The sequence below is a fragment of the Bidens hawaiensis genome, unplaced genomic scaffold, assembly GCF_021521415.1.
Source record: "Bidens hawaiensis isolate Kalapana, Puna unplaced genomic scaffold, B.hawaiensis_p1.1 tig00000636_1, whole genome shotgun sequence".
In the NCBI taxonomy this organism is placed as follows: domain Eukaryota; kingdom Viridiplantae; phylum Streptophyta; class Magnoliopsida; order Asterales; family Asteraceae; genus Bidens; species Bidens hawaiensis.
The window spans coordinates 3,011,957-3,036,415 of NW_027491038.1; positions in this window are offsets into that span (position 1 = coordinate 3,011,957).

A 24,459-nucleotide genomic window follows, 5' to 3' on the forward strand; every position below is an offset into this window, starting at 1 on the left:
TGCCACCATCCTCCTCCCACCACTACCAAACCACCGCATTTCACCCACATCCAACCACTGAAGCACACCCACATCCAGCCATCACACCATCGCATCGCACCCACATCCAGCCAACACACCATCGAGTGGCAAAGAAGAACAATAATGGTGCAAAACGATATATTAGAGAGAGAAGCAAATGAGAAAGAATGTTATCGAGAAAATACATTGTAGAGAGAGAACTAGAGGGGAGAGGCTCTACGATTTTCGGCCAGCCCTTGCGACGACAACAGTGTCGGCAATAGAGTGTTATACGGTGGTTATACAGCAACACAAACCTTGAAGATCCGACAAAGGGGGTAAGGTTTACTTTTCGTATATAGATTTTTCTGAAACCTGGAAGGATGGTAGAACGTACCTCGATTGATGATAAAGTATCAGACTTGGTAATAAACAAGTTCATTAGACTAGTTTGTGTTAAGCAAGTGAACTTCAGTTCATGAAAAGAATGAGTATAATCTTTGCACATGGACTTTGGATTACTCTTTGCAAATGAGAATACTCATTTGTAAATGGGAATACTCTTTTGAAATAGGAATTGTCTTTGCAAATGGGAATACTCGTTGCAATGGGAATACTTATTGTTTGATAATTAACCGTTATAGAAAGCTTAGTCAAAATTAGTAAGTGTTAGTAAGATTAGTTAAGTGAATGGGGTGTGTACGCGTTAGCATAATTAGGTTGTAGAATCATTAATTAATGACTAATAGTTTATAACAGTTAGCCGTGCACAGTTGAGGAAAGTGAATAACTACTAATTCATAATGTTAAAGGATCCAAGTAAGTTTTTGTCACACCCCGACCAAAGGCGGCGGAACATGCCAGGGCACAGCGGATTGCTCAAGAACACAATAACACTATTAAAGTGACAATATTTACTCAACTCATTTATTTCATTCAATAACTCAAATACAACTTGTTCAAAGATTAAATACAAACAATTACAACAATATCTAATTCATTAAAGTATCCTAAAGGTATAATCTTAATGATAAGTCTTCAATCTTCGTAAGCATCCTAAAAGTAAACTTGTAGCATGCATAAAAATAGATTTTATCAACACAAATGTTGGTGAGCAATACACTAGTTTTTGTAATATGTATATAATGAGGCAAAAATCACAATTCATATGTATAAATAGATTATAGCACTAACTATTGTAAATGTAAATAACTGAGGATCCTTTCTATATGGTAACAACCAAAATACTCGGATAATGAGGCCCTATTCTGCTAGCACAAGGCTAAAGTAGTTAGGGGTGCGTATGATCATACTTATTGAGGCTCAACAACAAAATCAAAATAAACACTCGTGCACATAACAACTTGAGGCAAAAACCAAAGATCGAGCAAATATTCGTATAAACACATAATATAGAATTGTGGGTTTAGTAATGAGGTCTTAAAACATGTAAGTTTGAATATGGTGCGCATGCCACCCCCAAAAGTATGAAAGCGTAAAAAGGGGGTGTGTGATTACTCACTTGGAATACGTGACTTTGGTGTAGAATTTTTTCAAGAGAAAGCTTCGGGAAAACGAGCTCAACGAGTTAACGTGCGAGTCCTAGGTTAAAAAGTTCCTTAAGTTAGTAGGATGTTTTGGGGAACTAAAAATAAAATAAGGACCAACAAAATAAGTAAACAAAGTTTTGGGGTTTTAAAGTATAAACAAACTTAAGTAAATAAAGTGACAGTTTGAAAAGTAAGTTAACCCAAAATCGGGTCTGAGTGTTCTATCCATATGTTTTACTTAACCTTTGTTAAGTATATATGAGGGGATTGGTTTAATGCAATAGTGCACGACCCCTTGATAGATAAATACCAAAATGGGATTTTAACGAGTGTTTGGTTTTGTCGGTTCGGGGTCTTGATAAGTTGTCAAGTCCGAAACCGATATTCCAAAGAGATAAAATATTATGAGATAACTCATTAAAACAGAAACCTAATCAAGTTAGAAAGTTTTATTAGGAAGAACTCCAAACGTCAATGTTAAGCGAGTATTCAGTTTTGTCGGTCCAAGCATGTTATAATATCAAGTTGGTTCCAACATACCAAGTACTTTTAAAAAATATTTATAATCAGTGTATAAGATCTTAAAAGAAAATATGAGATTCGGTGGCCCTAAACAAAACTAGTTTGTTTTTAGCGAGTGAACTCGGTTTAGTTCGGTTTGTTTGGTGTGGTTGGTCCAAGACTTGGTATATGACCAAGTTTAGATCCAACAAATCCATATCATAATAACAAATACAAAAAGTAAATAAAGAAACTTAAACATTTGAATCTTACATACAACGTACTTGTTTTAAAACAATCAAATAAAAAGTTACACGAGAGTTCGGTTTCGATTCGGTCCATGACTCGGTATGTGAGTGAGGTTGGTTGCCACATACCCAAAACCAAAAAACTAGTATTGAATCTTAAAAGCACAGTTCTTAACCAAAAACGATAAGCTTAAATGAGTCAAAGTGTTGAAATGGACTAAAATACCCCTTTCATGTAAATTTGCCTTAGAATGGCATAAACACCTAATTTAACCATTGTTGAAGAAGGGAAAACAAAGAAGCAAGGTATTATAACATAAAGAAACTGAAAATACAATATTTAATTACCAATAACGGTTTCAAATCAAAGTTTAGCTGTTGTTTGACTACAAAGAGTCAAGCTGTCAAGAACTTGGGAAAGAAGCTTATAACTCTAATTTGGGAGAGTGTTTGAAGTGATAGCAACTTAAAATGGGTGAGAATGGGTTAATATTTAAACGGAAAAGATTATGGTGTTGCCATGAAGTCTCACCAATAGGATTACATGCATTAAAGATGGTTGGTTGGGGGTTAAAGAGTTAAAATATCTAAAAACGAACTTGGGTCTGCTGCGCTATGTGGCCGCCATCCACGACCAGCTCACCCTCCCTGACCGTGCGGCGTGCATACGGAAGAGGGGGGGGGGGGTTGGTCTCTAGCTTTGGTTCTTTGATGAGTTTAGTCCCTAAAGTTTGTTTTAAGCGTTCTGAGCATAAAATGAGCGTTTTAAACACCGCTAAGAGTCTTATAAGAAAACGAAAAGTATGAAACGTGATTATAACTTAAATTACATTGTTTTATTATTATCAAAGGATCCAGAAAGCAAAATGGGTCGGGTTTACCATACAAAAACAATTATGAATTAATCCGAAAATGACTAATGTCACAGTCTTCGCTACTTTGGGTAATTTCGTCCCGAAATTAAAATAAGCTTAAGAAAAAGAAACCACTAAAACCGGGTGTCGTTTTAGTAAGGCAATAGTATAAAAAATTATTTTTAAGTAAAATGAATAACATTAAATTCTCGGATGACTAGAAAAACGTCATAAATGAGAACATAACAAGGACACTTATATATATATATATATATGATGTACCAGCGGCGTATCCACCATGCCCTTATCATCTTGCATTTACATCGTTTTTCTAAAATCATCCTCGACTCCGAGTTATGGCACACAACTACGCTTACTATGACTTCCATACGAGGATTTTGATAATTAAGTGTGCACCCATAATTATTTAGATCGTCGTATGGTCCACATGTTTCATTCCATTGTGTGATTTGAAAGACACATTTATTTTGAAATCTAAAATAATAGCAATTGGAAATTGTGCCAATAATGACAAACTAATACTAGCAATTGGAAAAAAAGTAAAATTTCTAAGGTAGGCATTTAAATAAGTCGGAAGAATGAGGTAAATAATTGAAACAACTATAAATTACAATTTGGTTAAATATAGATGGTCGAATTATTAAAATTATGGGGTAACGATATGAAATGAGACTTGAAGTCCAAAGTCGTCAAGATAAAAATCAATGTTAATAAATCGAGAAACTAAATTACAATAAAATCGATAAATTAAAATGAGAAATCCGATAAGTGAATGCTTGAGGTTGAGATGAAAAATGATACAATTAACAATGAAATCGTACGATGGGTTTCATATGTGGAACATACTTGAGGTCATAAGTAATTGTGGATATGTTAAGATTAAATAACATGAGGATGAGGTGGGTTCTATGGGTAGCGTATCCATATATCAAACATGAAATAACAATTTTTTAACTTAAAAAACATCAAATAATTGTGATAAAATGCACATACGACTTCTATTGTGAAACAATTTATAATCTTGATTATAGTCGGTTTCCAATAGCTGATGTTTGTGGATAGCCACGCGCAAGCCGTTAATTACGTAGATGAGGTCATGCGAAAAAATACATAAAAATACCGTTTAAAACGAACAACATAGGCATGATAGAAATATCATTTAAACTGAAATGAAATTGTAGTGAAACTGAAGTTTGAAGTGGTGCATAATAAACACACAATTTGTTATCGAATACCAAAATTCATACATGAAAAATCAAAAAACAAACATGAAATCTCAAGTATGTAAAGTTGTTATGACAAACACGTAAATGATTATTGAATAATCTTGAAAACAAACATTTTATTAAATTTCGAGTGTGTAAGGTTGCTATGACAAAATTATTTTTAAATGAAAAGAATTTATAAAGGAATGAGCGTTATGAATACTTGTAATATGTAAATAAATATATGGAAAACAAAGGTTTATAATTTAAATTAAAATTTGAGTACGCGGAGTCGTTATAAATACATTACTTATAAAAAAATCAATAAGGGAAATGAGGCTTGCGTGCGAATGTAGAGGTTTAGGCTTTATTAGTGGATGGTTTGGGAACCTTTTGAGGAATGAGTAGGTTCTTGAGTATTTTGTGCAGCTGGGTTTACTTGGGTTTGATATTGTGGGGTTTTGTTGGAGCTTGAAGGGTTGGATAAGTTGGGATTGACTAGTTTGGGCTTGGGTTCGGCTTGTATATGCATTTTGTGAAGATGGTTCAGGTAAATATTTTAGTATTAAGCTCGAAGGTCGGGTGGTAATGGTATAACGACATGGTTTATGATTCGACATAGTATGGGTCAAAGGATTGAGTAATATGTTGGTAAATTTTGGTTTGTGTGTGTTCAAGGAATGAGTTGATGTGCTTGTCGGCGTTTCATGGTAGTAGGATAGTGAAATTGGTAGGTGTTACATAGGGTAAAGGCTTCGGTATTGGGGCTTTTTGTTGGGTTGATAATATACATCTTGGATTTGCATGGGGTTTGAGTTAGTGAGGGCATAACTTAGGTTAGATAGGTTTCGTTTCTCTTCGTGGTTGGGGCAAAATCGATTGTGTGTAAAGATGCGGTAGTGGAAATAGGGAGTTGTAGCGATGGTAATAATGGTAATGACGGGTCGATTGTGGTGATAGTTTGAGTGACGATGTTCGAGGACTTATGGTTTCATTTTAAAGGAGTTTTGACCAACATTATGTTTAAAATTGAAAGTATCATAATTTATAAACCACAAAATTGAAATTAAAGAGGTTGAAACATTTATGAAATTTCATGAATCAAATTACAAATTGAAATTATTATGCAAAACCAAAAAAATTTGTGAATCACCATAGATTGTTCTATGCAACCCTTCAAAAAGGTGGAGACTTGAACCTATTACAAGCTTATTTATCACATGTCACATTTTGGCTAAGAGTGTTCACATACATACATCACAGGTATGATCAGATATAAAAAAACCGAGTGTGAGTGAACATTGTGAGAACTTGACGTTTAGCATAAACAGAAGCTCATAAAAACAAATCTCCTTTTGTATATATCACTACATATTCCCATGATTTAAGGTTGGTTATTTTGTTCTCATTTTCTTGGAACTCTGTTGGGGATGTTTAAGCTATGGTCCTAACTTGCTATTTTAAGAGAATATTTATAAGTAGCTTGCTTGAGGACAAGTAAAGTTCAAGTGTGGGGATGTTTGATGTAATAAAATTATACATCTTTTTAGCATCAAATAATCTCTAAAAACTGCAACTTCTATCAAATAATTGTAAGGCCCCGTTCCCGGTGTCTCACTTTAATGTTGGATTTACTCATAAACACAGTTCTAAACATCAGAGTTAAATAAATCTTTCGCCGAATATTAAAACTTTCATAAAACATTACATAATAATTCATAACTTGTCTTAATTAAACATTCTTTTCTTTCAAAATAAATGTCAATTAGCATTAAAACATTTTGAGTCTTCAGATGCCAGTCTCTTATTCGCCCACCATGTGCCCGCTCAAGTTAGCTGTCCCAATCTACTCACCTGCGTGCATACTATAAGTCAGCTACGCTGAGTGAGTTCTAGTTAATCACGCGACATACAATACATACACATATCATACATACATACATACATACATATCCAAAGATATATATCCATACTTAACAAGTTACCTTTCCAACATACATTCATGCATACATTCTATGACCTACCTTAGCCTACCGAGAGTATGTTCATAGTCCTCCGTCTATACCTATACTCAAGGTCGTGAACACGAAAAAGGTCCGCAGTCCTTACCTATGTTCACCATTTATGGTACGTGCAAGGTCCGCAATCCTTCCCTATACCATCCTACAATAACAACACGTACAAGGTCCGCAGTCCTTCCCTATGTTGCAACCTAGTTCATAGCACGTACGAGGTCTGCAGTCCTCCCCTATGCTACCACAATACAATTACAGCACGTATAAGGTCTGCAGTCGTTTCCTATACTGGATCCTATCCGAGTACGTATAAGGTCCACAGTCCCTAACTACGTTCTCATCTATCATCTATAACACGTATAAGGCCCGCAGTCCTTAACTACGCCATCACATGCCAAGTCTATATCCAACCAACGGAAGTTAAAGGGATTTGGCATCCTAACTTACTACGTTAGATGTAGAACTCATTTACCATTCCTATACCTACATACACCTACTTTGCATATACAACACTTACATCGTAGCATAAGAACACTCTAAGCGTTCTTCACATCATTCATTTAACAATCATACTCTTTGTCGTTGCGTGCAATATCCGAAAATCATTCACGTCCCGACAAGCATTCATTCATAACGTTCATACATCATCCATACGTTACATATAACATTCATATCTTTATTTATAACTTGACAGTACACACAATATCCGAAGATCGTTCACGTTCCGACAAGCAATCATTCATATCTATCCATTATATCATATATAGCATACACTTACCACTTAAGGTAAGTGTATTAACTAATCACATCGAGTATGCACACAGCCCCGAAAACATAACCAGGAATGAGGCTAGAAACTCACCTGAACTTGGTTACGTTCACCGTTAACAGTTACTCCTTTCTTTAGCTGTGCGCGACTAATTTTATAACAATTACAAAAATCAATTAACTATTACTATCCATATCGTATTTCTAGTTTAATTGCAACCCTCAACTAACGGGGGTCCGGGGGCAGCGCCCCTGGCAGCGGGGTTCTAGGGGCGGTAGCCCCTAACAGAGTCCAAGGGGCAGAGGGTTAAGTTGTCAGGTCAGCTAGAACTAGTTTTCCATTAGGATATTAAATTATTATTTTATTCTCTACTCATTTGTTATAACGAATTAAGCATGATTCGTTAACAGATTCTTTATTATGGTTCGTTATCATAACATGGTCTGGTTCGTTATCCTAGTTCGTCATCTTGTCATCATCTGGTTCGTTATCAGAACATGACTTGATTCGTTATTCTGATCTTTCTTAATTCGTTATCTTGATAGAACGAATGGGTGAACTAATTCGTTATCTTCACATAACGAATGGGTGTACTGATTCGTTATCTCAACTTAACGAATGGTTGAACTAATTCGTTATTTGGACATAACAAATGGATGAACTAATTCGTCATCTAGACATAACAAATGGATGAACTAATTCATTATATTATCATAACGAATTGTATCAATCTTATCCAGACTTTGACTCAGAGGTCAAAGTCAAAATTGCCAAGAACACCCAACAGTCAACGTACCCCAGATCTGTAACACCCCGGCTAAAGCGAAATACGCCCGAGTGTGACGTACAGATTGCCCAAAACTCATGTGACACTATTAAGTGACAATATTATCATTAATTAATTTAAACATCAAGTACACGAGTTTGTAACAAGAAATACAAGGAAAATACAAGAACAATTAACAACTTGTCCATTAATTATTATAGCCTAAGTTCTAGTGTCTTCTCCGTTTCATTCGCTAATAATTGTATCTGTAACATATATATAAAATAAAGTCAACTAAATGAATAGTTGGTGAGTTCACACAAGTTTTGATATATGTACATAAAAATCATACAAATCCATGAACAGTTGTAAATGAGCAAGCAATGTCCTTTCCAACTGGGATTGTGCACCAGCGTACTCAGATAAGCGCAAGTAATGTCCTTTCCAGTTGGGATTGTGCACCAACGTACTCGGATAATGAGGCCCTTTTCCACTCATAACAACAAATGTATTGAGCGCAAAGGAGGGCATATGATCATACTATCGTGAAGTAATCCATGAGCAAGTAATTTGTAGCAAGTAACAAGTAAACACACAAGTCCATGTAGCGAATTGTAGTTTGTAAATAATGAATAAACCAAATTGAATTATTGATATGATATATATGCTACCCCCAAAATAGTTAAAAAGGTAAAAAGGGGGTGTGAGAAACTTACCTTGAAGTTGAGGACAAACTTGGAAATAAAACCAAAAGTGCGTAAATGAAATCGAAGCAATTGAACGTCACAAACTAGAATTAAAAGTACAAAATTTAATATTAACTAACGACTTATAAATGTAGATAAATCAGGTTGTCGGGATTGTTATATATTTTTCATCATTTTATGAAGGTTGATATTATAATATTATAATATTATTTTCACGATTTATTACATCTAATATTCTTAAATTACGAGGTAAATGCTAAGTTTGAATATTATAACGTTTACGGATTTTGGATGTTAATGGTATATTTTATTTTGAACAACGACATGTTAATGAATTTTAAAGTTTAACGAAGGAAAATATGTATGTATGTATATATATATATATATATGTATGTATATATATATATAAGTTAAACTAGTTTTAAACGATTTTTACGGGTTTAAGATTTATGACGTTTATGCATTATGGATCTTCACAAAATTTAGCTTTGAAAAATAATTTTATTAGTGTGATATAAAGTTTAACGAAATAATATATATTAATCTAATATTAATCGGAATTTTAACAAAAACTTAACGGAAACGAAGGTCGGGTTTATAGGTAAAAAGAGATTATATCTAATTTAACTTAATAATATAATTATTTATTTAATATAATTTTTATAAATTTTATTTGGTTAATATATATTAAAAGAAAGGGTTCTTAAAATAGACCAGCCATGACCCGGGTTTGAACCCGGATCCCTTGATTGGCACATCCATTACCTAACCAGTTGGACCAGCTTGTTAATTTGTTGAAAGAATAGAAACTAATATATATATATATATATATATATATATACAAACACTCCAGTTCATCTTCTACACTACCAAACCCTAGAATCCTAATCTGTTAATTGGCTCCATGTTTGCACAAATTAGGTTGGGGGTTTTGTTAAACGGCTTGAAAGATTAGTATACATATAATACTTAGTTGATTATGTTCTTGTTTGACGGTGGTCGGAGCTTGGCCGGAAACGAAATTTGAAGACTGATCGCAGAAATATAAAGAGTATATTAGAGAGATTTGATGATTGGTACAAGTTTAGTTTAAGGTTTGGGTCCTTTTTATACTACTAATCTGAGTGTTTGATGATTAATGATCGTTAATATGTTTTAAATTATTTCTGGCCGTTTACTAGGATTAATACGAGTTAATAGGTAGTTAAATGACGAAATAAATCGCATAATAATGTTCATTATTAGTGGAGACGTCGTTTGGTATGTTTAAAGGAATAAAACGGAGTGTGAATGGGCATTTTAGAGGTTGCCGGGGCCAGATTCTGGTCGCCGGACCCGTTGCCGGAAAAACGGTATGGAGAAAGGGGCTGCTGCTACATATTTGTTATTATTATTATATGTTTTGAAGTATTTACACTTTCAGCCCTTAGACTTTCTTATATCTTTTAAATAGAATTAATATAAATTTACATTTTGGACCTTGTACTTCTAAATGTTATATAAATGAATTAAAAGTTAATGATTTGGAAATATGTTCTCAGATAGTTCGGGACTCGTTTAAGTAAGCATGTTAGCACTTGGAGTTTCGTTATTGAACAATACGAAATAGATAAACAATGAATAACGACTATAACACGTCGTAAATATTATTAAATAAATAAAAAATAATTGTATATATAATAAAAGAATTACGCCAATACATCAAAACATCAAAATGAATCAGTTGACGATCATTTAAATACATACAACGAAACTTGATTTACATTTATATTAATACATATAAAAACCAAAAAATTAAAATGGGTCGGGTTTTCGGGTTTGAAAAGTAACGAATGTTACAAGATCTGCGATTAAACCCCCGATTCTTAACGAAATAACACGATTTTGGTATCATTGAACTCGCAATCACATCACCTACAAACCCCAATCACCCAAACATCTAAATATTACGTTCTAATGGGTGCGATTGATGCATCTATATTACGGGTCTTTTAGGTTAACAATTAACCTATCGAACGTCTAACAGATTTCAGTGGGGTTTGTTGAGTTGGTTTCCTTTTTACCAAACTCAAACAAATCTAAGATTTCTACACTAAATCCTAACTTAAACGACCAAGTTCTCGATATACACGTACCTTAAACGAGTCAATTTACGAACACGGTCTAGTATTGATGTTGTTTTGGTTCGTCACAACGTTCTAACACCAAAAAGCTCGGGTTTTCACCTTAGGATCTTGGCTCGGATTATAGGATAATGTTTGTGTGTGTTTTTCAAGGTGTAGGATACGGTGTAGAGATAAAAATGGAAAGGATTAGGGTTTAAGGGGTATTTATACTCCTTTAAGCCCATGAACCTAAGGCCCATCTTTTATTTTTGGTTCATACTTATTCTCATTTAATTAGCCTACTTAACCTTTCATCTTTACTATTTTATCAATACCCTACTGATTCAGGTAAACTTTTCCTTCATAAATAAATAATATATAAAATATTATTCTTGGAAATTTCGGGATGTTACAATAATATAGTTCAAATAGCTACTAATCATGTTAAAAAACCCAAGCCTCAAACGAAGAAACGAACGAAAAGCCAAAGAAGAATCAAAGAAAACCCAAGAAAACAGTGAAACACGCCCCCATGCCTCATGGAACGCGCTCCCATGCTTTCCTGTGCAAGAAAAGACAAAAATATGCAAGAAAAGACAAAATACTGGACAGCTGGACACGAGGCCGTGCCCCAAAAAGCACGAGGCCGTGGTTACCTTTCAAAAAAGACAAAAGAAAATATAACAAGACACCAAAAACACGGGGCCGTGCCCCATGAAGCACGCCCCCGTGGTGAGTCATCATGTACGATCTGACAGAGCATTAAATGCGAGAGGACAGATGGACACGGGGGCATGCCTCTCTCTACATGGGGCCGTGCCTGATCACCCAGACAGCCTATAAATAGTGGAGCATGTTGCATTCAACAAGGTGTGCTTGAAGAGAGTTCTGTACGAGTTTCTCTTATAAAAACACCCACTTTACACTTATATTGAAGGTCTTGTGGAGATTTTGAAGGCTTGGAGGTTATCATCACCATCATCCACCATCATTATCATCATCACCATTGAAGAAAGAAGATTCATCAAAGTTTGGTTAGATTGTTCTAGTTTGAACATGTGTTTGTTATCTTCATCTCTTTTGATGTTCAAAACCATGATCATTATGAGTTAAACTCCATTTAACATCTAATTTCTATAAAGAAGATTTGTTTTACTTGATGATTATATTAAACATGTGATTTAGTTCGGTAAGTACATGGTTATTTTGCAATTATCCTTTGATGAAAAATGTTTTATCACTTTAACTCAATACATCAAGGTTGATGATTAACAATCATCCATGATTCACTCATGTTCTTGGAGACTAGAAATGGTAAAAAGAATACCTTGATAATTATTCAAGATAAAACACGGATCCTTATATTGTACTTAGAAATGATGAGACATAAGCTATGATTTATTTCTCTAGTTTTGATAATTCTGAAATAGCATCGTTAACACGATTGCTTAGGTTATCATGCTAGTTTAAGAAATCATATGTTAATGAAATGTTTAATTATAACCTAATTAAATCAACCAAGGGAGGTTGTGTGAGTCAACCACAATCACCCGAAGTTGTTAGAATTGGTGTTTGAGAAACCGAAGTCAATCCTAATCTTTCTACTTTACTAAACTACTTGCCTACTTAAATTGACATTCTTATGGTAGTATGAGATTAAGCAAGGATGGACTTGAAAATACGCATGCTACTTTCTTTTATGTCATAGAATATGTTCACTTAGAAATGAGGGACTATTCTATCATATATTATTAAGCAAGGTTATCACATGTTTACTTATTAATAATCAAGGAAGAATGGAGTGGATTCTTGATCTTAGATGGTAACCTTCATATAACTTAATTACTCACTTAGAATTTCTCTTCTTGTCGCTTACATATTATATATAAGTATTTCTATTGTATAAAAAAGTTTAAAATTCAACCCCAAAATGATTAAAACTCTCCGACTGAAGTAAGACGAAGATTTATTATTAGAAACATTTGTATCCACGAATCGATACTTAGTTCTTACCAATACTATTCTATATATACGATAGGTGCAGTTGCCTATTTTTGTGTGTTTAGTCTTAGTAGAAATCACTTTTATAAATTTAAAACACGATCTTGTATGAAAGCTAAAATCCCCATCCTTTACTATTTTACCACACCGTGCAAGCAACACCTTGTTGAATACAACATGCTCCACAATTTATAGGCAGTCTAGTGATCAGGCACGACCACGTGTAAAGGGAGGCACGCCCCGTGTCCATCTGTCATCTTGCATTTAAAGCTTTGTCAGATCGTACATGATGACTCACCACGGGGGGCGTGCTTCATGGGGCACGGCCCCGTGTTTTTGGTGTCTTGTTATATTTCTTTTGTCTTTTCTGAAAGGTGACCACGGCCTCTGCTTTCTGGGGCACGGCCCCGTGTCCAGCTGTCCAGTATTTTGTCTTTTCTTGCACAGGAAAGCATAGGGGCGTGTTCCATGAGGCATAAGGGCGTGTTTCACTGTTTTCTTGGGTTTTCTTTGATTTTTCTATGGCTTTTCATTCGTTTCTTCGTTTGAGACATGGGTTTACCTGAAAAAACATTTTAACATGATTAGTAGCTGTTTGAACTATATTATTTGATAAAAGTTGTAGTTTTTAGAGATTATTTAATGTTAAAAAGATGTATAATTTTATATACAACAGGAATCGAGGGACAAAAAAAAGTGATAAAAATCCCACACATTGCGTTTGCGAACTAACGCGAATTTAGTCGGAATCGACGTAGTTGAGACTAAATCGTACATAGAAATCCATGTGTTGTGGTGGTGAACCGACACGGGTTCAGTTGGTATCAGGTTACAAATATGAAATTAAAGCAATACGTTAATTCGTCCACACTCAAAGTGCTACAAATTAACATATTTACATGAAAAAGACCACGGCGAAAACCAAAAATATAGGCGCGTTGTGGCCTTGACCTGACGCAGGTTCGTCTAGAATCGATGGACTAAAACAAATCACGGATTCACGGGGGAAAAGACCTTGAGTTGCGACCGCGAACTGCCACGAATTTGTCCTGAATCATTTGACAATATTAATGATAAAAAACTCGTATTTTACGACAACGAATCGACACGAATATCAAAATGTAAATAAATTAAAAGCAAATAAGAAGTTTGGCGACCAATCATGTGATTGTGTCGCTAAACTTCTTAATTAATAATAATAATAATAATTGATGGCGGGACATTACACTATTATATATGTTAAAGGAAACCTAGCTGCTACAGTATGTTTCAAGTTTGTTACACCCAAATTTATTATATAAAAATTTGAGTTGCTAAGCGGAAAAAAGGTCCCGTTTTTTTTAATGATATAAAACTTTATAGAAGCTTTTGTTTGATTACACCTTTAAAATACGTCTTATGGTTTTCATTTCAATTTGTTCCAACACAAGTTTACAAAACATGATTAATTTTACAAAGCATGCTTAACATGTTTTATACCCACGCATGAGGTATCAAAGGTAATCGTTGTCACATTTACTAAAGTTATCCTTGTTTAATCCGATCCGAGACCTTAACCCGAGTCTTCCTACTATGGAGCTTTACCTTTGATACTTTCATATGATATGAACAAACTTAATTACTTGATGTTCTTTCATCATCTCATTTACTTGTCCACCATATATCGTCTCATCCAATGTGTTATCTTCTTCTCCAGGAAATTATCTCCATGCTCCCATTTGTAATACCGAGCTTGATACGAACTATACATAAAGCATTACACATCATAATTAGTATTAACCATACAAAAATAGTACATGAACCAGCATACTAAACACAAGCTTGCAAGTTATCAAAATCTAAATTCAAACCATGCCCAACAATTCCGTTGGGTCAGTGTTCATCTCCATCATAAACACAAACGGATTCAGCGTAGCCACCCCTGCACGACGTAAGTTATGCTGATACCACGGTAGCTTACGTACAGGTCTGCAAGCCCATAACCCATTATTTATTTATTTATTTTTTTCTGCATTTCCAACTTGCATGTTCGATCCCTGAGTCTTTTGTTCCTGATTCTAAACACAAAAATCAGATCAAATGTCACCTGATAAATGACACATAATACATACCACAACCCAACCGCTTTATCTATTAATATCGCGACTCGAGATTGATTACTTCCGATTCGATTCATAACCCCCAAAACCTCTTTGTACTGATACGCCACTAGACCTACCACAAACGGAATATTAATCTCGTGAACCAAAATATGTGCACCCGTATCGTTTCTTAATGATTATTACTATCAGGTCAATTAATTGTTAGTGTTCACTATCAATATTAATCATCATATAACGGGTCAAAATAAATTATTAAATGCCCTTTATGAACGTCAACGATCGTATCAAATAAGTAACATACATTATCACAACTAACACATCACATCATACAGTTTCCAAACTCATATATAATGATCTTCAACTAATCTATTTTACCTCTTAATTTCATGATTGAAATAAATGTACTAAAAGCTAAACTAAACCATATACGCCATTATAGTGTAAAGATTATATACTAATTAGAGTTCTCGAGGTACTCACCTTTGCACGATGGCTTGAGTTTGATGGCAACTTGGATTCTTCCTCCGCCTCGTTGACTTTCCAAATTTTTAACTTGTTTATAGAAAACTAAATCATGTGCAGCCCTTCCTGCGCAGCTGTTTTCACAGGAGTATTTTACCTGGTAAACGACCATATTTTCTTTTGTTTTAAAATTCTACAGAAAATAGACTCTACAAGGTTTCCAAGCATATGAAGAACTCCCGAAACGGACGCTCGGTTGATTTTATATGATTTTATCAAAACAGCCTATAACCAGTGTAACAGTTGCGAAAATCATGTTTATGATTCCTCCTCCTCAACTCGACCAAACACTCCATTTTCAATTCTTTTTCATAACTAAAACCCAAAATTGTTTAGAAACATCAAGGCTATTAGTTATGAACCAAAAGATATTAAATATTCATTCAAGAAGCATTTACCACATGCTCATTATAACTCATTCAAAAATCCCAAATTACTAAGAACCCTAGTTTTATGATTCAATCATGACTAGATAAACAATGACATTGATGATTTCTATTCACATATAAACGTAACACATGCAATTTCTATACTAAATAACATCATACAAAACCCAATTCCATGGAATTTAAACTAAATCCCACAAGTGAGCTTCAAAGTGTATTCATTGTGATTGATAAAGATGATGAAACTTACCAAAATCTCTTGATAGGAGTAGGCCGATTATGGTTTAAACCCTTGAATTCCACCTCCAATTTCATACAAAAATCGAGTCACCCATCCTCTTATATATTGTTCTTCTTGTCGTTCTTCACCCATAAATAACACACACACACACATCAAAAATGATGTTACGTGTAGTTCCCAGGTGTTTTACACCTGCATCACACTTTCAACATATTTTGCCAACTAAGTTCTTTATTTATTTATTAAATAGCATCTAAACTTACACTTTCGATATTTGCATATAATACACCCATGATTCCACTCTTATCACTTCATCAAACTTGTTATATAAAATTTATAAAACTTATCATAATTCTTATGTAATTAAAATTATATTTTACTACCACAATTATTTTATTCAATAATTTGGGATGTTACAAAGTTTTTTCACATTTATTCCCTTAACTTTTAAGTTATATTAAAGTAGCCCATTTAAAATTCTAAAATGTTTTAATTTGATCCCAAATATTTATTTTTTTTTTTGCTAAACTTTGTTTAATTTTGACCCCTTAAAGTATTCATGGTTTTAATATGTTCCCTAATTTGTTATTATATATGTATATTTAAGTTATTGATCTTTTTTAATGACCACCATACGAAGTTTTTTTTTAGATTTTTTAGTATGTCATTTCGACATGTCTATGTTATTTATGTCGCGCCGTTAAAACGAAGATGTTTTCACAATAAAGTATATAAGTTTCGTTGAGAATGAAATTGTGTTCACAATAGAATATAATACTTTTTATTGTAAGTTATATAGTGAGTGCAGATTACGTTGATACTGTAATGAGCCGAACTGATATATACCATTTTTTTTAAACTTAGATAACTATTTTTTATCGAGGTGATAGTTGTTATAATATTTTTGTATATTTGTACTTGAAAACCCGATCCCGTTACCAGGTTCCTCACGCAATGCGCGCTAAGGAAACACACTGGTTAATGTTATATATAACATTTTTCTCATCTGCAGATATTGTAAACTTGAATTTCTATTTTTACGTATAGAACCTTGGAGTTGTGGCTCCCTCTTCATCTTAACCCTTGATTTTCTTGATCAACGGTCCAGGATTTTTTTCTACACGTTCTAAGTTCAAAGACCATTTCTGTCTAATCTAATATGAAAAACATGGAGAAAACGACTACCAGTCATTTTTTTTTTTTAAGTTTTTAATCCATTCCTTATAATTAGGTTACAAATGAAAAGAAGTTAAAAAAGTGTGGTTTACAAAGTTACATATATGTATCTTATACGACGTACATGCAGGGCCGGCCCTTAGGGGTGGTCAAGGGCCACAGGCCCGACATCCCATTAAGCCCGATTTTTTTTAATTATATTTAATTTTATTAAAAACAATATGTATATTTAATGTTTAAACCTAACATGACCACTAGCTTGGTCTAATGGCAAAGGGGTATTACTCTCAACCAAAATGTTATATGTTCAAGTCTCATTTTTAGACATGTTTAATCCTATTTTTATACAAAAAATTTTTACGTAACCCAAATTATAACCAAGTAAACCTATATAAAATTTTAATTGTTTAAACCAACAAAATACTCCTTTTTAATTAAGGCTGAAACAAAATTTTGCCTTCGACCCAAAAGGTTTTTTGCTTTCTCGGAGCTGGGCCTGTGTACATACATCTATCATATAACTTAGACTATGGGTAATGGGGGGGTGGTTGGAGGGGCGCGGTCCAGGTGGATGGTGATGTGGCTCGTGAACACCGCTACACCCATCAAGTAAGCATGGGCGCGGACGAGCCTCGTGGCTGGGACCGCGAGAGCATTGTAGCCGTTGGAGGAGAGTTGACTGGTCAAACTATCCGTTGGCCAGTCAAAATATATATATATTATTATTATTATTATTACCTATAAATATAAATCCACACACATACTTTATAAAAACTCAAACCACACTTTCCCTCTACCAAAACTTCTATTTCTCTCCATATTTATAAATGGCATCGTCGTCATCGTCTTCGTCTTCCTATTGTACCGAAGAAGACGAACTCATTTGTCAAGCGGTTCAAACGAAGATAAGCTTTTTGATAGATCAAAAACGCCCCCGGGCCCCATTATTCCGGCAACCACGTATTCGTGACCGCTAACGAAATATTGATACGTCACTATTGTAGTCCCAATCCCACATATGGTGAGGATAGTTTTAGAACTCGTTTTCGAATGACTAGACGATTATTCATGTGTCTAGAAAATGACTTGCCGGAGCACTTTGAGTATTTTCAACAAAGGGATGACACTATAGGTAAGCTCGGGTTCACGGCTACTCAAAAAATTACCGCCGCTCTTCGGAAACTAGCGTATGGTGTTGGATCGGACATGTTGGACGAGTATCTACAAACGGCTAAAAGGACCGGACGCAATGCGCTTAACCACTTTTGTAGAGTTATATAGTTTTAATATAATTTTATTATTTACGTTTGTTTATATATTTTTTAAATATTTACATAACTTATATAATTTTAATAATTATATTTAGGGGTCATATCGCTATACAAGCGGAGATACTTACGTAGACCAACAATGTATGATATCCAACGCATATACAAGGTGCACGGTGAAAAGCATGGTTCCCCGGGATACTCGGTAGCCTTGATTGTACGCATGTTGGTTGGGCTATGTGTCCTACTGCTTGGCGAGATCAATTCCATCCAGGTGATCACCCCGACCCTACTATTGTACTTGAGGCGGTAGCGTCACAGGATCTTTGGTTTTGGCATGCATTCTTTGGGGTTGCCGGGTCTAATAATGACCTCAATGTTATCGATCAATCACCGATAATCTATAACCTTATCGACGGGGTTGAACCCCCTCAGGTTTTTTTGCAAATGGAGAACATTTCAAGTACGGGTACTACCTCGTTGATGGTATTTACAACGAATGGGGGATACTTGTTCAAGCTTACGCGTCTCAAGTTTCTGACAAACGAAAGTACTTCACAAAGAAACAAGAATCGGCAAAGAAAGATATTGAAAGCGCGTTTGGAGTCCTAAAGAAAAGATGGGCAATGTTGGCGAATCCAATAAGATTTTGGACAAGGGAGAAGATAACAGAAGTCGTCATCACGTGTATAATCCTACATAACATGATACTAGAAGACGAGGGTCACGCTATTTGTCAAAACTACCAAGGTGATATTCCAAGACAAGAATTGACAATCACCAATGAACAACGACTCGACAACATAAATATCATCAAGAGCCGTGAGTTACACGGCAACGTTCGGCATGAGTTGGTCGAGCATTTGTGGGATAGAAGACCCGGTAATCTTGTATTAGACTAGTATCAATGTAATGTTTTATATTATTATTAATTAATGTTTTATATTATTATTTAATGTATTATTTAAAATAATTAAATAAATAAAAAATGGATCAAGTCCCTGATCACCTGGATCACTACACCCTTTGGGGCTTGGTTGAGGGGCTTGATCTATGGCCATGTCATCGCCTACGTGTCGGGTTTTGATTGAATCACTTGGGGCTCAACCAAGCCCCATTACTCTTAGCCTTACATATAACTTCATTAGCTATACATACATATAGTAACGGATCCATAAATTATTTTCACAGAGGTCGGAATATTTTTGGGTTGGTACTCAAGTGTACTATCGGTTTGAAAAAAATTCCGTTCGATTCGGTCACCAGGTTCGGGCTAAATCGGTATGTAAATTTTTTCGGTGCGGTTTGGTTGCTCCGGCTATGTCAATTCAGATGGGTAAAAATATAAAATAAGATAAATTAAAAAAATTATATGAAACATAATATAAGCAACTAAATATTACTTCTTATTGTGACTATATACACTTTAACTTAAAAACTCAGTCTTCTTCTTCTTCCCATTATTCCTTAGTAGAGCTAGTTAAAAATCTCAGTATTCACTATTTCCGTCTTCACTTTCTTAATTAAACCCAACATAGGAAAAAAAAAGTGTGTTTATCAATTTAAATTATTTAATATCAAAAAATGAAACAAGTCAACTAACAATAAATTTTGCTGTACATGATATTTACTTTTTTCACATCCTAAATTTTAATATTCATTTTTAAATATTAATCTTCATCTTCTTCTATAAACATGCACCCACCTCCAGCAACTTCCACGTACACCTGAAAATTTCCGGCAAGTCCTGAAGAGGTATGTACCCGCCTCAACACCGAGCAAGGCGGGTCAACCAACAAGATAAAGACATTATGAAGGCACAAAGCCAAAACCTATGCGCATGGCGCATACAAAACATGCTCAGGCATCATATGCCCAGGCACACATATGCTCGCGCATCACATACGCGCGCGACGCATCAGCGCGCGGCGCATATCACATGCTCGTGCATATCACATCTGCCCAGACACACATGCTCGCGCATCACATATGCGCGCAGCGCATCAGCGCGCGGCGCATATCACATGCTCGTGCATATCACATCTGCGCATGAAATATCTGCGCGTGAGAATAAAGAGAAGACCTCGCGCATCCTCAGGATGGGCGCATATCACACGTGCGCATAATCAACCTCGTCCTTATCCAAATCAGGATTAGGGCAACCTTGATTGTGCACGTCAGACAACCTTCCAGAAGGCATCTTTTTAAGGAGTAAGAATATGCTGATGTTGACAGCTGCCAAATGGAAGGTCGACAACTCAGCATGACACATGTGTTACCACGTGATTACAACCAACGAGAAAGCGCCAGGTGTCCCAGAGGACACGTGGCGCAGTGCGATTGGAGGAAGCCAACGAGGTTGAGCCCAACCGGTGGTAACCTTAGCACTATAAATACAGCATCAACTCCACTTTGATGACACATTCATACTCAATCATTGACAGTTACAAGCAGTGATAACACATTCAATCATATTGAATCACATTCACTCACAGTCAGTTACATACAAAACAGACAGTCTCACAATCAGGGGGATTAAGCTATTCAGCAATACTCTTGAGATTCTCTCACACACATTATTATCTTCTCCACAAATATACTGATTCTCACGCCGGAGGGTTACCCCAAAGAGGACCCCTCTGTCCCTTTCTGAGGGGTAAGTAACGGCGCTGTTCATTTTGTAGGTGGAAGAACACAGACCCAGAAGAACCATCGGTGAAACAGTATAATCACACCCGAGGAAAGTAGATCTGCTACCAGTGAGTAGATCCACGTTTCTTCATTGGCGCCATCCACTGTTACAAACGGCAATCAGATCTCATCAGATCTATAAAAAAAAAAATCAATCACCATGGTTTCTGGAGTTCGTAACGTTGATCAAGCTCTGGAGGATATTGAACGTGAGGGTGTTAACGACGGACAGCAGGTTCTGAGGGTTCCGCGTGATTCTACGCGTACCACCAGCAACCGTCCCTTCGTCACAACCCCTCACGGCCAGACTGAAACTCCTCCAGACGATCTCACGTTACAAAATATGGCCGGCGCGAAACTGAAAGGACCAATGGGTCCAGAAGAGGAAACAAATGATCCAAATGAATGGCTCATAAACGAGCAGCGGCGTCTGATGGAAAAATACAATGAAATGGTCAAGCAGAAAAAGCTAGCCGACCAAACACAAAGGCAAGCTTTTGATAAGCAGACTACAAAAAGGCCGCGCGCGCCGGAAGAAGGACATTCTGTTCACACTGCACACACTGAGTTCAGTGATGAAGAAGTGCATAGCATGAGGAAGACACGGGATACTCATGCAGGAGGCTCACAGCTCCGCGCGCCTGTGAAGATGGCGCCTGGAGCCAGAGCAGATCTGGATCTGCACATGCCGTACAGCCCACCGGTCAGAGGGCAAGTGGACGTAACCACGCCCTACAGACCAGCCATCCTGGTAAAACACTCAAAGTTTACTGCGCGCATCGCGCAGGCTCCCATCCAGCACAAGACAAAGATGCCAAGTGGTCTGGGCAAATATGATGGCACAACAGATCCAGGTGACTTTTTGCAAGGTTTCTATAACACGGGAAACCTAGAGAGCTGGACGATGCCAACATGGTGTCATATGTTTGCTCGCTGCCTCACGGGCGCAGCGCGGGTATGGTTCGAGAGCTTGCCGACAGGGCAAATTGATGGGTTCGAGGAACTATTAGAAAAGTTCCAAGCCCACTTCGTACAGCAGCGCAGGCACACGCGCGATCCTGATGACATCATGCACTGCATACGCAGGAATGATGAAACGATTGAAGATTACATCACTCGTTTCAATCAGGAATCCCTGGCAATCGGGGGTATAACTGAGCAGCTCCTGCGCGTGGCCTTTATACAAGGCGCGCGCAGTGATCAACTCCGCCGGGCTCTCGTAAGCAAAGATGGTATGCCCACCACGTGGGCCAAGTTAATGGAGGCATCGCGAGTTTTCGCGAGAAATGAGAAACAGATTGCCCAAGATAGGGCAAGAGAAAGAGCGCATCAGGCAGAATCACCGCGCAGCAAAGAGAAGAGGGCCAAACAGAACTCTGTATGGTCCAGGTTGCAGCCAACAAGTTTTTCTTCCGCGGAAAAACAAGCGCAACCAACCTCACCCCAGCCCCAAAAAGAAGTTCGTAATCGCGGGGAGGGTGACAAGAGGGAGGGCGGCAGAGATCCTAGCAGACCTCTGCCAAGAATATGGACACCCCTCACTAAAACACCTTCACAGGTGTTAAGTACTGAGAATGTCCAATTCAAGCCCCCCAAGCAACTACACTACAAGGGACCGCAAAACAGTGACAAATATTGTGAATTTCACAGGTCCCCGGGCCACAACACCGACGCATGCCATCATTTAAAGGATGCGATCGAGAAGGATGTAAAGTCAGGCAGGCTGGCTCACTTGGTAAAAAACCAAAGAATAGAAGATGAGCAACCGGAAGGAGCCTCTGCCAGCAAGAAATACAAAAGAATCTGTGTGGCTGAGGGGGGACGACAAGGGCAGACGTCAAAAAAGAGAAGCGCGCAAACCCACGGAGATTGGCGCGAGCAGCAAGTCATCTTCCCAAGAATCAGGGGAGGCCCTTCAATAAGCAGTCCTCTCGTCATCACCACACACATTGCTCATTACGAAGTGTCAAAGGTCCTGGTGGACACTGGAAGCGAATCTGACATTATGTATGAGCAGTGTTTCAGAAAGTTAGACCCGGCAGACCAAGCGCGGCTCGAAATTGTGAACGCACCAATCTGTGGTGTTTCAAATGAAATCATCCATCCACTGGGCCAGATTCAGTTTGAACTAACTATGGGGGATGATGAGCACAAGCGAGCAGAAGTTGTCAACTTCTTGGTCTTGCCCACCACGTCATGCCACAATATGATCCTGGGTAGGGGAACGATTGCCCAATTTAATGCTGTACCGTCGCCAGCGCACGGCGCTTTGGGGTTTCCTACACCAACGGGCGTAACATTTGTTTATCGCGATCATTTGTGCGCAGTGACAAGTACGCCGCGGGAGGGGAGAATGAAACTTCAAATGGCGGACAATGCGCCAGAGAAGTGGATTTTAAACCCAAAATTCCCCGAGCAAACGGTCACAATTGGCGCTACCATTTCAGACGAAACGAGATTGAGAATGAAAAGGTTGCTCACAAAATACACGTCGGTCTTCGCGTGGCAACACTCCGATATGACTGGGGTCCCGCGAGACTTGGCGCAACATTCTCTTAACACGTTCAAGTCGGTGGAGCCAATTGCTCAGAAAAAGAGAATCATGGGGGATGAAAAGGCGAAGGCCATGAATGAGCAAGTTGAGGACCTGTTGCGCGCAAACATCATCCGCCCGATCCGATACCAGACGTGGGTAGCCAATCATGTGATGGTAAAGAAAAGCAACGGGTCATGGAGGATGTGTATTGACTTCAAGGACCTCAACAAAGCATGTCCGAAAGACTGTTACCCCCTCCCAAACATCGACGCAAAGGTGGACTCCGTGGCGCCATTCAAGCTCAAGTGTTTCCTGGATGCCTACAAAGGCTATCACCAGATTCAAATGGCACCACAAGACGAAGACAAGACGGCCTTCAGGACCGACAAGGGTGTTTTTTGTTACACAAAAATGCCCTTTGGTTTAAAGAATGCGTGCGCCACCTATCAGAGACTTATGGATTCGGTTTTCAGTGAACAAATCGGAAGAAATCTAGAAGTCTACGTTGATGATTTGGTGATCAAGAGCAGGGAGGAGAGACAAATGCTCAAAGACATCGAGGAAACTCTTCAGCGCCTAACGGAAGTTAACATGAAGCTCAACCCGAGCAAATGTACTTTCGGCGCAGAAGAGGGGAAATTTCTTGGTGTAATGGTCACTAAGGATGGTTTCAAGGTGAACCCTGAAAAGGTGGAAGCCATCCTTGACATGCCTTCACCATCCACCATGAAAGAGGTTCAGAAGCTGAATGGTAGATTGGTGTCAATCAACAGGTTCCTAGCGAACCACGCCAGC